The following is a 14,761-nucleotide window of genomic DNA, read 5'->3' on the forward strand; positions in this document are numbered from 1 at the left end:
ATATCCTAACTATTCTGATCACTGAGCCTTATTTCTATTGTAAGTATAAAGCACCAGTAGGATACAGCTAAATAGCTATACATAGCTAGCTACTGTTTTACAGCTAGATACACCAAGAATTCTTTACTTTAGTCATTAATACCATTTATTTAAATTACATAATCAAATAACACAATTGATTATTAATCTATGTCTTATACTTGCACTTTCATGATAACCGCAATGTCAAATTCAAGAGCGCACAAAATCTTAAAGTAAAGACAAACCAGAATCTATGAGGATTTCCTTCAACCTTCAGGCAGAAGGGAAATCCTTCCCCACCCTTCGAGTCCTTGACCTTTCTCACTGCCATCAACTGCAATCCATGTCTCCCCTCTCCAGCTCCGCTTCTGCAATCATGATAGTGAAGAGATTAGAAATAGATGGGCAGGGGACTTTCTCCCCCTAAGAAAGAGGAAGTTTGAGTGCTCTGTCACAGAATAATAAACTACAGGCCCTGAAGTGTCCATCTCCTGTCCTCTCTGTCACCCCCTTTCACTTCAACAGTCAGCCTACCTCAAATGTTTACAGAGCAGACGTCCAGGGCTCGTGCTTTTCCTTGCTCTTTGTTTCTGACAGTTGGAGGACACGTTTATCTGGATGCAAAACGCAGTCGTGACAGAAAGGGTTTTGAGAATTGTATTAGTATTTGATACTCATAGCTACAGTATTTCATTGGGATGAATAGAAATAGAAAAGCCTTTATTGTCATTGTATTTGCATACAAAGACATTTGGACTAAGCCCAATTGCTAGACTTGGCAAAGATATGACAATATTTGTACCTGAGTGCACCACACTCTTGAGGGTATAGTGTCATATTCTCTGTGCATGGTGACCACGTATTTCAACATTTTAGTACAACATTCAAATCTGTTTCACTGTGTATTTATTTCTGAGAGACAGAGGATATATTTGATAGAGCGAGAGAGTTAAAAGATTAAATTCCCTGAATCCTAAAATCTTAGCCACCTCGACCTTAGGCATGTTCCTGTGCTCTTCCACCACTGCCTCCATCAGTAAGTTCCAGGACACCAGAAGCACACACTTCAATATTTTCACTAAAATGTTGATATACAAATCCTCTACCACTAGCTTTAAGGCTGGTTACAACGTAACATTGTGATTGTAAAATGTTTTCAAAGAATGACTGGGTCTATAAAAGTAACAACACTTCCATACTTTTCCGAACACAATCTCATAAACTCATAGTCACCTGTTAAAGTTCCATCCCTGGACTTTATTACAATACTACACAAAAGACACAAAAATAATTTACAGCAAAGATTTGGACAGAGAATCAAGTGGCACTGAGGTGTGTGAGAGTAAACAACATATGAAAGGCACAGTCGCCATGACTGTCACGTAGTATTCCAGCGTCCCTCTCTGTGCACCTTCTCTGTGGCAATTTCCTATGGACCCCCTCTCCTGACTGATGGAAACTTCCTGTTTTTCTGTGTGCCTTATCAGTGCAGATCTATATTAAACACCACACAGCCACCTTCATCTCTGCATCTCCTGCATGCCCACATATCTGTCCCCCATCTTTGCCATCCGTGCCAGTCTTTTTGGGCAATAAACAGAAATTAGACATCATAGAATATTTTACAGTATAATGATGAATAACCATTCCTAAACTTGCAGTCTAATTTCTGAACAATATAAATTCTTAAAATCTTTTGGTCAGTGAACAGGTTATGTTCAACGTTCTCCAATCCCTCCTCTTCACCTGTCAACACCCTGTTCAGCTTTATTTGGTTTTGATTCACATTTTTGATTGCCTTTCAAATCCTGGCATTTCTCTCTCTCCACCCTCTCTCTCTCTCTCTCTCTCTCTCTCTCTCTCTCTCTCTCTCTCTCTCTCTCAGCAGCTGCCCTGCCTCCTATAGATCTCTCCTTGATATGTTGGCGCTGTGAAAACAGGAAATGAAACATTCTTTCCCCCCCCCCGCCCCCACCAACTGTAAGCTCTTTTATCAGAACTGGCTTGATTCTCAGTGCCAGCTCTCCGCTAATGAACTAATTTTGCACACCGTCTTATCTCCACAGACGCCACCACCTCCTTCCCTGCCTCTTTTTTCTTCCTCAATCCCCAGTCTACAGTTAATATTATTGTTTCCAGAATGCAGAGAAACGTCCCCTATCTGTTTTTTCATTAAAGGCTTGGTGCTAGAGATGGGGCACATAGATGCTGAGACGGGGAGAGGCATAAAGCAGGCGACCGAGAAAGATGGGAGAGGGTATCACCTTGGATAATAAGAACATACCGTTAAAACCATAATGGGGGCTGATTCTGCATTTTAGATGTTAGAAGTTGTTATTACTAGTACATTTTGTAAGTTCCAAATGCCACGAAAATGTTTTGTCAAAAAGTGACTACGAATGACACTTACAGTGAAACCTATTCACAAACAAACTATAATTGCAGTAAGTGTGTGCGAAATGCCTCACGTTAAACGGAAAATAACCTGAGACGAATGATTAAAGGGAAACATTGCGTGCACAGGGAGTGTGTAAGCAAAGAACAAAGGTAATCTGTGTTTACAGATTCACAATTTCCTCAATCAACATATATTTTCCCACACATCTGTGCATCTGGGCTACATAACTAGAGGGGCAGGGGATGTGGCAAGGGACTGGCATGATTTAGTTCCCAATTAGTGCCCTCATTTCTTGTGTTTTCGTTCTTTTCTTGAAATCAGACAACAATAAATCTAGGACTGATCTAGGACTAATTTGCCATCTACACAACCCAACGCAGGGAAGGAGACAGCACTCCTGTTACTCACAAACACTCACAAACACACACACAAACACATAGACACACTCACAGACACAGACACACACACACACACCTGTTGCACTGGTGCCGTGACCCATCACCTGTTCAGATGAATTCAAACACCGGAGTTGCTGCCCTTTCTTTTGTATTTTGAAGTCACATATTTTGAAAAGTATTTTGTGTGTACATATGTCAAAAATGATCCAAAAAAGCATTGTGTGTATGTGTATATAGCTGTACATATTTTGACTTTGTTCTTTCCATTTTATCTCATACCTTCTGACATTTAGTACACTGGGTAGCCCTGGGTTGGCTGGGAATGGTTATGGCTTCACCCGTGGGCTTACATTCTGTTCTTGAAATCAGAGAGCAATACATATATTGGGACCTAGGACTGATCTAGGACCTTGGACTGATTGTGGCATCACGTTATTTACCATCTACACAACACAACGCAGAGAATAAGAAAGCACTACTTACTCACACACACTCACAAACACACAGGCACACAGAGCACGGAGGACGTGCGGTGTGGAGGCCACCATCAGCCTTATTGAGTGGCTGCATCAGGAACGGGGGGGGGGGGGGGGGGGGCAAATGGGAGACCTCATGGGGGGCCACTGCTCGACCAGGTGTGCTTGGTGCACATATGGCATGTGCAGAAACGCCACGTTAGATGCATCCAGGACATGCCAGGTGTGCAGCTGTACACTGAGGTAGGCACCACCACCACCAAGGGGGGCGTCACCCTGACCAGGTACTTGTGCCAGAGGGTCAACACCCCTGGAATATTTCCACTGCCACCTGAACAGGTTCATTCCAGGTTGCTGTCTTTCTTGTATGATTTTAAATTAACATGAACATATCCTTTCTGGCTGCTGCATCCCTCCAGCCAGCTGCCTTCTCCCTGCCTGCTTCCACTATGCTGCAGCCAGGTGTCCCAGCCTCATCTGATGATTCTGGGGTATGTAAATTCATAATTATGTGTAAAGAAATAAAATCACTGTATCGGCTATTTTGGATGACTCTGGCGTGCCAGGCATGGACCGAGTTGACAGCTTGGCAGAGTATCTGGTAGCCCTCTCTGGCCCTCACCAACCAGCAGGTCATGAACATTTATTGTCTTGCTACTTTCCCCTTGTGCCCTGTCATACATAGTCACACTTGCATATGTTTTTGTCTTTTCTCACGGGCTGCTGTGTTCTCTCTCTGCTTAGTGGCCAGATTGACATCCATTGTAGTCCCAAGAAGAGGGGAACTGGCAGTGTCTAGATGGGATCTCATCTTGGATGACTACAGGAAGATCATTAAGCGCATTCTGGCCAATGGGTCTGTTATGCAGCAGACCACCCTTAAAAACATTAAAAAAACTTCAGTCATGGAGGATTAGGCCATGAAAAATTCCTTTCTTTTTTTTCTCTCCTTTTCCCTTTTTTCCTCTCTTTCTTACCCCCCCCCCCAACAGATAATTGTTCCCCAGCTTCGTATCTGACAGTGTGTGTCTACACAGTTCACAGTTCCATATACCAAACATGTTCTTGTTAGAAAGACCACTATCACACTATCATAATGCTCTTTGCTCCTTCTCTACATTTCTCTTTCTCTACACATCTCTCTCTCTACATCTCCTTCTCAGCGATCCCATTCAACCCCACATTCTTCCTAAGCCGTGCCGAGAGTGTGGTGTGTGTGTCTGAAAGAGCATATATGTAGACTTGACAAGAATCATGTTCAAATGTGCGATTAACCCTTTGCCACAAGCCTCTGCAAAGCATTTTATGTCGGAATTTTACACACCTTGTCAATTTTCTTTGTCTCTTCTTTTAAAAATGACTTCAGCCTTCCCATTCGACCCCACATTCCTGATCTGTGCTCTGGTGTTTGGACAGCACCTTCAGCTACACGATGGCGTCAATTTCCTGCGTCTACTGTAGATCACCTCAGCTACAGTATGCTTTGGGAGCAGCCCCTGAGGACCCATGTGGACACAGGCATGGGACAGGAGAGGAGGATGGACAAAAAAAGGAAAGAGAGAAAGAAGAAAGATAAAAACATGGGTAGAGCCACAAATATGTAGAGGAATGAGCCTATAGTGGCTGATAGAGTAGAAGATTCATGAAGAGAAAAAGGTAAAGAAAGGTATGACACAAAACGTTTTGCCATTGTCTTAAAAAAACATCTTAAAATCTTGATTTTTTTTTGCTGCTAAAACATGTACTAAAATAAATACTTTTTAAGGTCTTGAGAGATGTTGCAGTCCTCAAACTAAAATAAATGCCCTTCTCATTAACTTCAATTAGTAGCCAAGTTGCAATTGTGCAACATTCACTCTGTGTAATAAATGCCTACTTCTAGAGAGGTCAGCTCACTATATCACCTCGCCCACTCTCCAACTTGTTCGTGCACAGCTGCACAACCTCTTTCCCAAGCTGATGGATTATCTACTTGGGGCCCCGTGAATCTGATGATCCACACATCTGCATAACGCAGGACGAGCTTCATACTGACATACTGACAGCAACTACAGACTACAACTTGAGACTTTAGCTGTACATCTTTTTCGTATTTATACTTTATTTTACTTTGTTCAATGTTTAAATGAACATTACATAAATATGTTTTATGAAAATGACTTAAGCTGCATTTGTTATGTTTATTTCATCCAAGTCTAAGTATGATGAATCATAGACCATACGTTTTGTGTGTGTGTGTGCCAGGTAAGCGGGCGTGTGTGGTTGGCAGCTTTGCTCAGCTTTGTCCCCCCACCAGTACCAGCTCCAGCTCATTGTCACTCCCTGCTGACCAACTATGGCACTGCAGCCCAGCGCCAAACAGCCTCCCCTATAATGCAAACTCTTGTTTATTGAGAAAGCAATCAGTACTGTTTAATAAAGAGTTAGGACTACCAATACCATTGATTTAGGAGTCTAGGCCCGATTTGACATACTTGTCAACTTTGGTGTGTGTTTATTAATGGTTTATAAATATGATTACTTAAAAAAAACTTTTAACCCAGGTTCAATAATAATAATAATACATCACATTTATATAGCACTTTTCACAGTTCTCATTTGTTATATGGTGTGGTAATGAGTTCCACAGGGAGGGGGCGGCAACCAAAAACTGCACTGATTTGGTCCTCTGTATTTGCAGGAGGTTAGCATCCGCAGACCTGAGGCATCGGGAGGGGGCATGTTGGTGGAGGAGGTCGGAGAGGTAGGGGGTTGAGGGCCTTGTAGGTGGTGAGGAGAATCTTGAAATGTATCCTTTGTGTAACCGGTAGCCAGTGAAGGTCATGGAGGACTGGGGTGATGTGGTCACTTGAGCAGGTATTAGTAAGTAGGTGGGCAGCAGAGGTCTGTACTGCAGTTTATTAAGGACTTTGTTAGTGGTACCATAGAGGATACTGTTGCAGTAGTCAAGCCTGGATGTTATAAATGCATGAATGTATATGTATTCATAAATTTGTATTTCAATGAATTTTACGTTACTATTGCATGTTCCTGTGTCTGTCGCATAAAGTACTTTGCTTTTGATCAGACATGACATTAGCCTTCCAGATCCTCCACCAGGTATGGTTCAGCCTCTTTTAGAACTTCATAGAACACTTGCTTGGCTGTGGCTCCTTTCTTTTGTATCATGGTGTCAGGGATTCAAATGAGGACCCAAGCGCAGATCGGTAGAAAAAGGATTTATTCCAGAAAACAAGCAGGCTGGCAGACAAGCAGGTAGGCAAAAACAGATTAAAAAACAAACTCAAAAAGGCACAATTAAAAAAAACACAGACAACGGAAAAGGCAAGCACTCCAGTTGAGACAATCTGACAGGGAACATGAGGCAAGACAGGGCTTAAATAGGCAGGGTAATCCTTGGGAACAGGTGATGAGCAGAACAGATGGGAAACAGAAGAAAGACAGGCGAAGGAGCGGAGCACATGGTAGCGCATTGCTACCACAACAAAAACACAGGACATGTCAAAACACAGAATCAGACAAGACAGAGTCCAAGTACTGACACATGGTGAGCACAAAGTTCCGTTCCACACTGGTGCGTTTGATCATCACCACCTCCTGCTCCAGGTCATTAAGAACCTGCCTCTGCTGGAGTTGGCTTAGAATGGGGTTAATGACAAGGGGTAGATGACTTTCCAGGGCCACCTTGAGCCTGCCTTGGATTTTGATGATTTAAAGGTGCTGAAAGAAAAAAAACATCAGTACTTAAAATTTCGCAAAACACCCCATCCCCTTGTGTACTTACAAATGCTGAAACTGATATCAGATATGATCAGATCTGTTGAAGTGAAACCTTAAAGAAAACCACACACTTATGACAATGATCAAACACGACCACTTGTCAAGGGCTCATCTACACGTCTTGGTTCACTGCGCGTCATCCTCCTCCTCAGCTTTTCTCTTTCCTGAAGAAACCAGGGGCAGGAAACTGTTGTAGAGAAGGACAGAGAGAGTGAGTGTGTGTGTGTGTGTGTGTGTGTGGGGGGGGGGGGGGGGGAAACATTTAAGCTTTTAATCACTGTAGGCACCCACTTAATTTCTCTTCCTAATTGGATGTAAATGAATCCAAGTGAATGACACCATTTGTGTGTGTGTGTGTTGTATAGGGATGATTACTTCTATGGTGCATATGAGATCCCATGATCATATGACTGTCGTTGGGTTTATAAACTCTATGGAACACTGTAGATCTAATGGTCATATAACTGGTATGGTTGAAGAACACTCATCAACATCCTGTGACAATGTGACTGTGGTTGGGTTGTTAAACTCTATGGTGCATTTAAGTCTATGGTCTTATGATCATATGACAGGTAGGGTTGATAAACTTTCTCAATTGTTTCTGGCTAATTTGACCATGACGAACAAAACTAGGGTGCTGTCGTTTACTGTAACCCGAGCGAACATCAAGATTTTGCCATGCCCTTTTAGCACGCGTCCAGCGCATCTGTATTTCAGCTTCTGAAGGTTGTAGACACTTGAATTTGGTCTCAAAATGACCGGAATATGCACGTTTATATATGCACTATGAAGGTTTCTAAGCTCTAAAACTTTTACTTTTCGAGATGTTCAAGAAAAAACTTTTTTTTTAATTCGCGTGGGGCGCAAAAAGTACTCCACTAGCAGGCTCAAGTTGAGTATGCATTATGAGCGGCACGATTTTTCTCAATGGTTTCTGGCCAATTTGACCCTGAGGAACAAAACTAGGGTGCTGTCGTTTACTGTCACCCGAGCCAACATTGAGATTTTGCCACGCCCCTTTAGCATGCGTGCTCGTCCGTATCATTGACTGAGACAGGTATCCATGAATTTCAGAAGAAGTGGTCATCGAATGCATTTTGTATCTAAGCAATGGAAAAGTATCCACAGTTTAGTTCACATAGTCAACTGATATGGTGAATGTGTTGTGTTTTGAAAAAGTGTACATGGTATTGAAACGATATGAAAATGATTGGAAAAAACTGTAATACACGGGTGCAGTCAATACATGGGTTTGTTTTATAAAATGACATAAAGTACTGTAATGTGGTTCACATATGGTGCAAGTCAGGAAAGTATGCTAGGTTAATTTTTATATAATATACACGATAAGAGTGTGATAACATAATTATGTATGAGGGGCCGTGAGGGACATTATTCAGAATACCCTCTCACACACACAACTGAAAAGCTCTCACACACACATATGAAATGCTCTCACACACACTACTGAAAAACTATACTCTCACACACACAACTGAAATGCTCTCACACACATATATGAAATGCTCTCACACACACATATGAAAAACTGTACGCTCACACACACACAACTGAAATGCTCTCACACACACATATGAAATGCTCTCACACACACTACTGAAAATCGATACGCTCACACACACAACTGAAATGCTCTCACACACACATATGAAATGCTCTCACACACACTACTGAAAAGCTATACGCTCACACACACAACTGAAATGCTCTCACACACACTACTGAAAAGCTCTCACACACACATATGAAAAGCTCTCACACACACTACTGAAATGCTCTCACACACACTACTGAAAAGCTCTCACACACACATATGAAAAGCTCTCACACACACATATGAAAAGCTCTCATACACACATATGAAAAGCTCTCATACACACATATGAAAAGTTTTCGAACCAAGATGGCGGCGTCTCGGGAGCCTGTTAATGGGAAATATTTGATGTGAATAAAGCTATCTACACGACTTTTTATATGTCTACATCGACTCGGTTAGTTGTTCATGTGCTACACCAATGTTGCAAAGTATTGTAGGTCTTAACTGAAGCTTTCAACCAGTATTGTTAGGTTGCTGCTAACGCTTAGACCAAAAATTCATTGGAACACATAGTAGCTAGCTAGCCTCGCTGCTAATAAGTATAACGTTATTATGCTGACATGTTCTCATACGACCCCCTCATTGAGGCAGAGGTACTGTTTGCCTCCTGTCTCTGGGCTTTTTCACTCCCGTTTTATGTAAGGTCAGCGATTCTAAATATGTTCTACACATACGTGAAATACATTCCCTATTCAATGGATAGAGAGCAACGCTCCCAGCATTACTCCATAGCAAATTACTTTGTCGCATGTTTGTTTGTCTGAGTTCGTTAGCAACAGTAACCATGGTTAGAAGCTGTCATCAAGCGCCTAGAGACAATTGTATTGTTATGGCGCTATATAAATAAAATTGAATTGAATAGACCTAATCAGAATGTTTGTAAACAAAGGTTGCCAAGGTACTTCCGGGTGGCTAACTGTCATCCTGTCAACAGTTGTTAGTATAGTAGCATAGCATAGTAGTTTATAGTTGTTCTGCCTCTAGGCATTTAATTTGAATTGTCGAATTTGTAAAAATTTCAGTTTCATCCAGGCTTTGATTTTGACGTTGTAATTTTGAGCCGTGCAGGAAGTAGGCAGGTAAAATTGTTCAGAATAATGTAGAAACGGCAGGCTGACGGTCATTACACCGGAGAGATTCCTTATTACAGGTTGATTCCCCAGCAGAGGCATCGCTGTATCTTGTTATAACTAAGTTAATTGCATTGTTTAAAAACGTAGTTATAATGCTAAAAAAGGCAATGTTAAAACGTGGATGCTATTAGGAAATGTTAACAGTTAGCTTAACATGTGCTTTCTTTACTTCATGGAACTAGGTGACTTGGCTAATTGCAACATTTAGCTTTTTGTGTTCTAGTTTACTCTTTCACCCTTTGATCACTTGAATTTATTGTCGTGGATTCAGTACAATTTGAAGAATAAATCTGCAAACAAGAATACAAGACATTCTTCATCTTTATGAATATAAGAGAGTTTAGCTCGCTGTCTAGTTGAAGTTATCACACCTCAACGAGGACAGTACAATAGTAGTTAATTTACGAATCGATTAACGTCATGCCGAAGACGTGTTGTGTTTGGGGTTGTAATACCAGATGTACCAAGGAATGTAAAGAATTAGGTTTAGGCTTTTTTTCCGTTTTCCCACGGTAAAATCTAAATCGACCCAACAGAACATCTGGATACAGAGACTAAGACAGGTGGATAACGCTAGCACAGATCCAGCCTTAGTACGTTTACCGGGCGGTCTCGTTGCATCTAACGGTACCAAACTGTGGACAGGCTGGCAACCAACCACTCATGAACGGATTTGCGGAAGACATTTTCTCACAGGTCATTTATAAAACGTTTTAGTTGGGTTGCTGTTGGGTAGCATAACGGTAGCATATCGTGCAAGCTTGCTAGCGTGATAATGCTAGTCCCGTTGTTGTAAATAAACAAACCACAGACAGTGGCGTGATCTGGCTTGGCTATGATACGGTTACTTAATCTTTTTTTATAATGCAGGTCGGCCAAACCCTGATGCTGATCACACTGATTTTGCCCAATCACAACACCTGGGACCTGAGTTAGCTAACTCCAGTCCAACCACATCTGCTAAGAGAGCACAAACCCTCAAAACTGCTCATCTACAATACAATGACAAAGTTTTCAATACTGTCAATAAGATAGATAGATATGTACTTTATTAATATCTGTATGGAAACATTCTTGTGTCCAGACAGATAGCTGGAAAGCTACAAACAGTCCTGAAAATTGTTCATCGTTAAGTTGGATATTGTAGCGATCTCAGTCGCTACGAGTTTGATACAATAAACCGTTACAATATGACCGTTACTCGCTAACAAATATCAACAGCAACGACATCGGGAACGTCTCTTTTTTCAGTTCACAAGATCATACTCATAAAACGTGTTGTTATCATATTCACAATTATGAATAAACGTGTTTGTAGCCTGGTTAAATTACATGGAAAATCCTGTTGGTTTGTTAAGGTTTACTATGGGCAGGGGCGACGTTAGCCACCCGGAAGTAAGTTATTTGTTGTTGTGACGTCACGTTGAATTGTCGTATTGAATTGAATCAGAAGGCCAGTAATAGTCAGGTGGCTTAACAACTCGATCGTGACAAGAGTGATAAAAGCATGAAATTTGGCACACAATTAGCTTATATCCTACTAAAAGATATTAGAAGGGGTGCCCAAGTGAAACTGTTAATTTTTTCGTTTTACAGTTTTTCTCAATTGCTTAAACACATTTTTTGAAAGCATGCCTCGTTTTCTCAAAACTCTAAACACAAATCCCAAAACCACTCACACAAAATGCAAAACCCTTTATATCTCCTGCAAAATGCAACTTTGCTTTCAAAACAGTGTTATGTCACCTCAAAAGGGTATTTTGTTTTCAAATGACAAACACAGCCCATTATATGAGTAGACATTCTAAGCATCGATTGAACACTGATGTGCTCAATGGAAAACACTACTATGAAATGGAAAAACACCAGTATGAAGGCCTTATCATGTATATGTATTAGTGCTGTCAGTTTAACGCGTTATTAACGGCGTTAACGCAAACCCATTTTAACGCCGTTCATTTTTTTATCGCGAGATTAACGCGAATTTTTTTTATAATTTTTTTTTTTTTTAGATAAACATTCTTTTTGGCCTCGCAAACTGTGTAGTAGGCGAACGTTACGGTTTGAGTGAATGGTGAGCGCGATACCGCGAAATGGATGATAAAAAGCTTCTGAATGGAAAGTTTACTTTTAAAAGTTGTGTTGTGCAAAAGAAGCGAGCTTCACTGTTGTCTGAAAATGTCAACAGGCAGCTGGCTGAAAGCAAAGAAGTAGTAGGCTTACCTTTTATTGGTAACCTAACTGTTACGGTTCATTGTTTCTGAAATAAGAGGCCTGACTGCTATGTTCCCAGCAAACTTGAAAAAAAGAAAATATTAAGCCATGGTTTAACTGCACTATAGGCTGAGTCCTTGTTTACCTGAAATGTGCACTTTATAATTTTATTTTGTACCGCCCTGTTTGGCAATATTGGTTTTCAATAAAATAAAACATTTGCATAAAGCAAGCCAATCAACTTTTCCATGTTGATAAGGGCATTCAAATAAAAATAAAAAGATGGAAAAAATAAATAAACGAAGGGACATTTAGAATAGATAAAAATGTGCGATTAATCGCGATTAATTTTGAGTTAACTATGACATAAATGTGATTAATCGCGATTAAATATTTTAATCGTTTGACAGCACTAATATGTATATGTATTGTTTATGTAATCACTTTTATATATCCAACCCAAATGCTTTGGCAATACTAGTCTACAACGTTATGGTCATGCCAATAAATTTGAATTGAATTGAATAGTCAACTCCCGTCATGAACTGCATTGTCACTCGTTTGATCTACGTGGGGAAATATAGAAAACCCGTTGCCAAGTAAACAGAACATTAACTTAAGCTCGTATGGTACTACATGGTATTATGAAACATAATAGAAGTTTTATCGAAATTTCTTTGCCTTCTCCCAGGAATAAAACCACTCGTGAATAACTAGTAACCTAATCACAACATTCCAAAATGTTCAGCTAGGACAACGGAGGCGTATGACGTGATTTAAAGACGTATCTAGCCCTACTCTGGCTCTCGGTCGGTAGAAAATCGAGCTGGTGCTTAGATAAGAACCAGCACCGAACCGCATAAGCACCAGCCCGGAACCAGCACCGGTCTGGCTTTGGTGGAAAAGGGGTATATGAGAGCTTTTCATATGTGTGTATGAGAGCTTTTCATATGTGTGTATGAGAGCTTTTCATATGTGTGTGTGAGAGCTTTTCATATGTGTGTGTGAGAGCTTTTCAGTAGTGTGTGTGAGAGCATTTCAGTAGTGTGTGTGAGAGCTTTTCATATGTGTGTGTGAGAGCTTTTCAGTAGTGTGTGTGAGAGCATTTCAGTTGTGTGTGTGAGCGTATAGCTTTTCAGTAGTGTGTGTGAGAGCATTTCATATGTGTGTGTGAGAGCATTTCAGTTGTGTGTGTGAGCGTATCGATTTTCAGTAGTGTGTGTGAGAGCATTTCATATGTGTGTGTGAGAGCATTTCAGTTGTGTGTGTGTGAGCGTACAGTTTTTCATATGTGTGTGTGAGAGCATTTCAGTTGTGTGTGTGAGAGTATAGTTTTTCAGTAGTGTGTGTGAGAGCATTTCATATGTGTGTGTGAGAGCTTTTCAGTTGTGTGTGTGAGAGGGTATTCTGAATAATGTCCCTCACGGCCCCTCATAATTATGGCCCCTTTCATATACAGTAACTAAGTGTGTGTGTGTGTGTGTGTGTGTGGGTATGTGTGTGTGTGTGTGTGTATGTGTGTGTGTGTATGTATGTGTGTGTGTGTGTGTGTAAAGATGCAGTAAATACAGAAGCTTACCCCCTAACCTCCCAGTCTTTCTCTTTAGCACACTTGTACGCTGTGACAACTAGGTCAGGGAAGAGCTTCAACACGTTGATTTCTTTCATTTCTTCTCGGCTACAGGAATACACAAGTGCAGTCAATAAATGTAACAAATGTTTTGTAAAATTACATAAAATAATGTAATGCAGTCTATGTACGGTGCATTTAATAGTCGGGGAAAATATGGTAATCAGCCAATTTGTATTTTTAACTAGGAGCACCTATTCTGTTAGAAACAGCAGACAAAGCATTTTCTGGGTTTGTTTGATATAAATTGATGCCAAATGGTAGCAACCTTAAGCAGGGTAGGTTCACCACCTTGTATTTTGCATGTTGTGTGTATGTATACATGTCTATGTGTGTGCATGTGTGTGTGTGCGTGTGCGTGTGTGTGTCTGACCTGTGCACCAGACGGTTGCGTATGAAGCGTAATAGACAAGGCAGGGTCTCTGGAAATCTCTCATTATCTTTAGCCTGTGCCTGCACAAGAACCAACCATTTAGTCTTCATTTTACCCAGGTCAGCAGTCACATGGTCCAGCTGGGAACACAGACATACACACGCACACACACACACACACAAATTTACCACACAGGTTGGTTGTACAGTTTCGTAGTGTGTGTGCTGAATGGAAATCACACCTGTGGCCCTGAGTGATTTTAGAAATATTAGAATATCTACCAGCTGAGTACTGTATTTACCCGACTATAAACCGCAGCGTATATAAACCACATTACAGTATTTTATGTATATAAAACAAACCTCAGGTATGGTCACAAACCTGAGTATTGACCACACCTGTGTATTAACCGCGATTTATTCAATGTCACGTCATCGTGTCACGTAAACTAATATACAAACATACATTAAATAAAATACAATGATAATCTTCTGACACACTTGCAGGAGGAATCGGAAACCACTGAATTAACGTGTTCAAGAAGGGCCCTTGTTTTATCTAGCCTGTGTTGTTTTTACCTCATGCTTTAATGTGAAGGTGGGAGAGAGAGAGAACCATTCATGCTTTACCATGTATACCATCAATAGGCCTGAGTATTAATTGCAGGGCGGCAGATATTTTACTAAATCAATGTATAAACCATGGTTAATAGTCGGGAAA

General features: G+C 40.8%; 1 long non-coding RNA gene across 1 annotated transcript; it reads right to left on the reverse strand.

The window, feature by feature from the left end:
- Window positions 1–6,496: 6,496 nt before the first annotated feature.
- Window positions 6,497–14,148, reverse strand: LOC116221940. Its single transcript, XR_004164361.2, has 4 exons — window positions 14,042–14,148; window positions 13,618–13,716; window positions 7,145–7,260; window positions 6,497–7,013 (listed from the first exon to the last, which is right to left on the reverse strand). It is a non-coding gene; the product is annotated as an uncharacterized LOC116221940 (long non-coding RNA).
- Between the last annotated feature and the right edge of the window lie 613 nt (window positions 14,149–14,761).

The sequence above is a fragment of the Clupea harengus genome, chromosome 9 (genome assembly GCF_900700415.2).
Source record: "Clupea harengus chromosome 9, Ch_v2.0.2, whole genome shotgun sequence".
NCBI lineage: Eukaryota > Metazoa > Chordata > Actinopteri > Clupeiformes > Clupeidae > Clupea > Clupea harengus.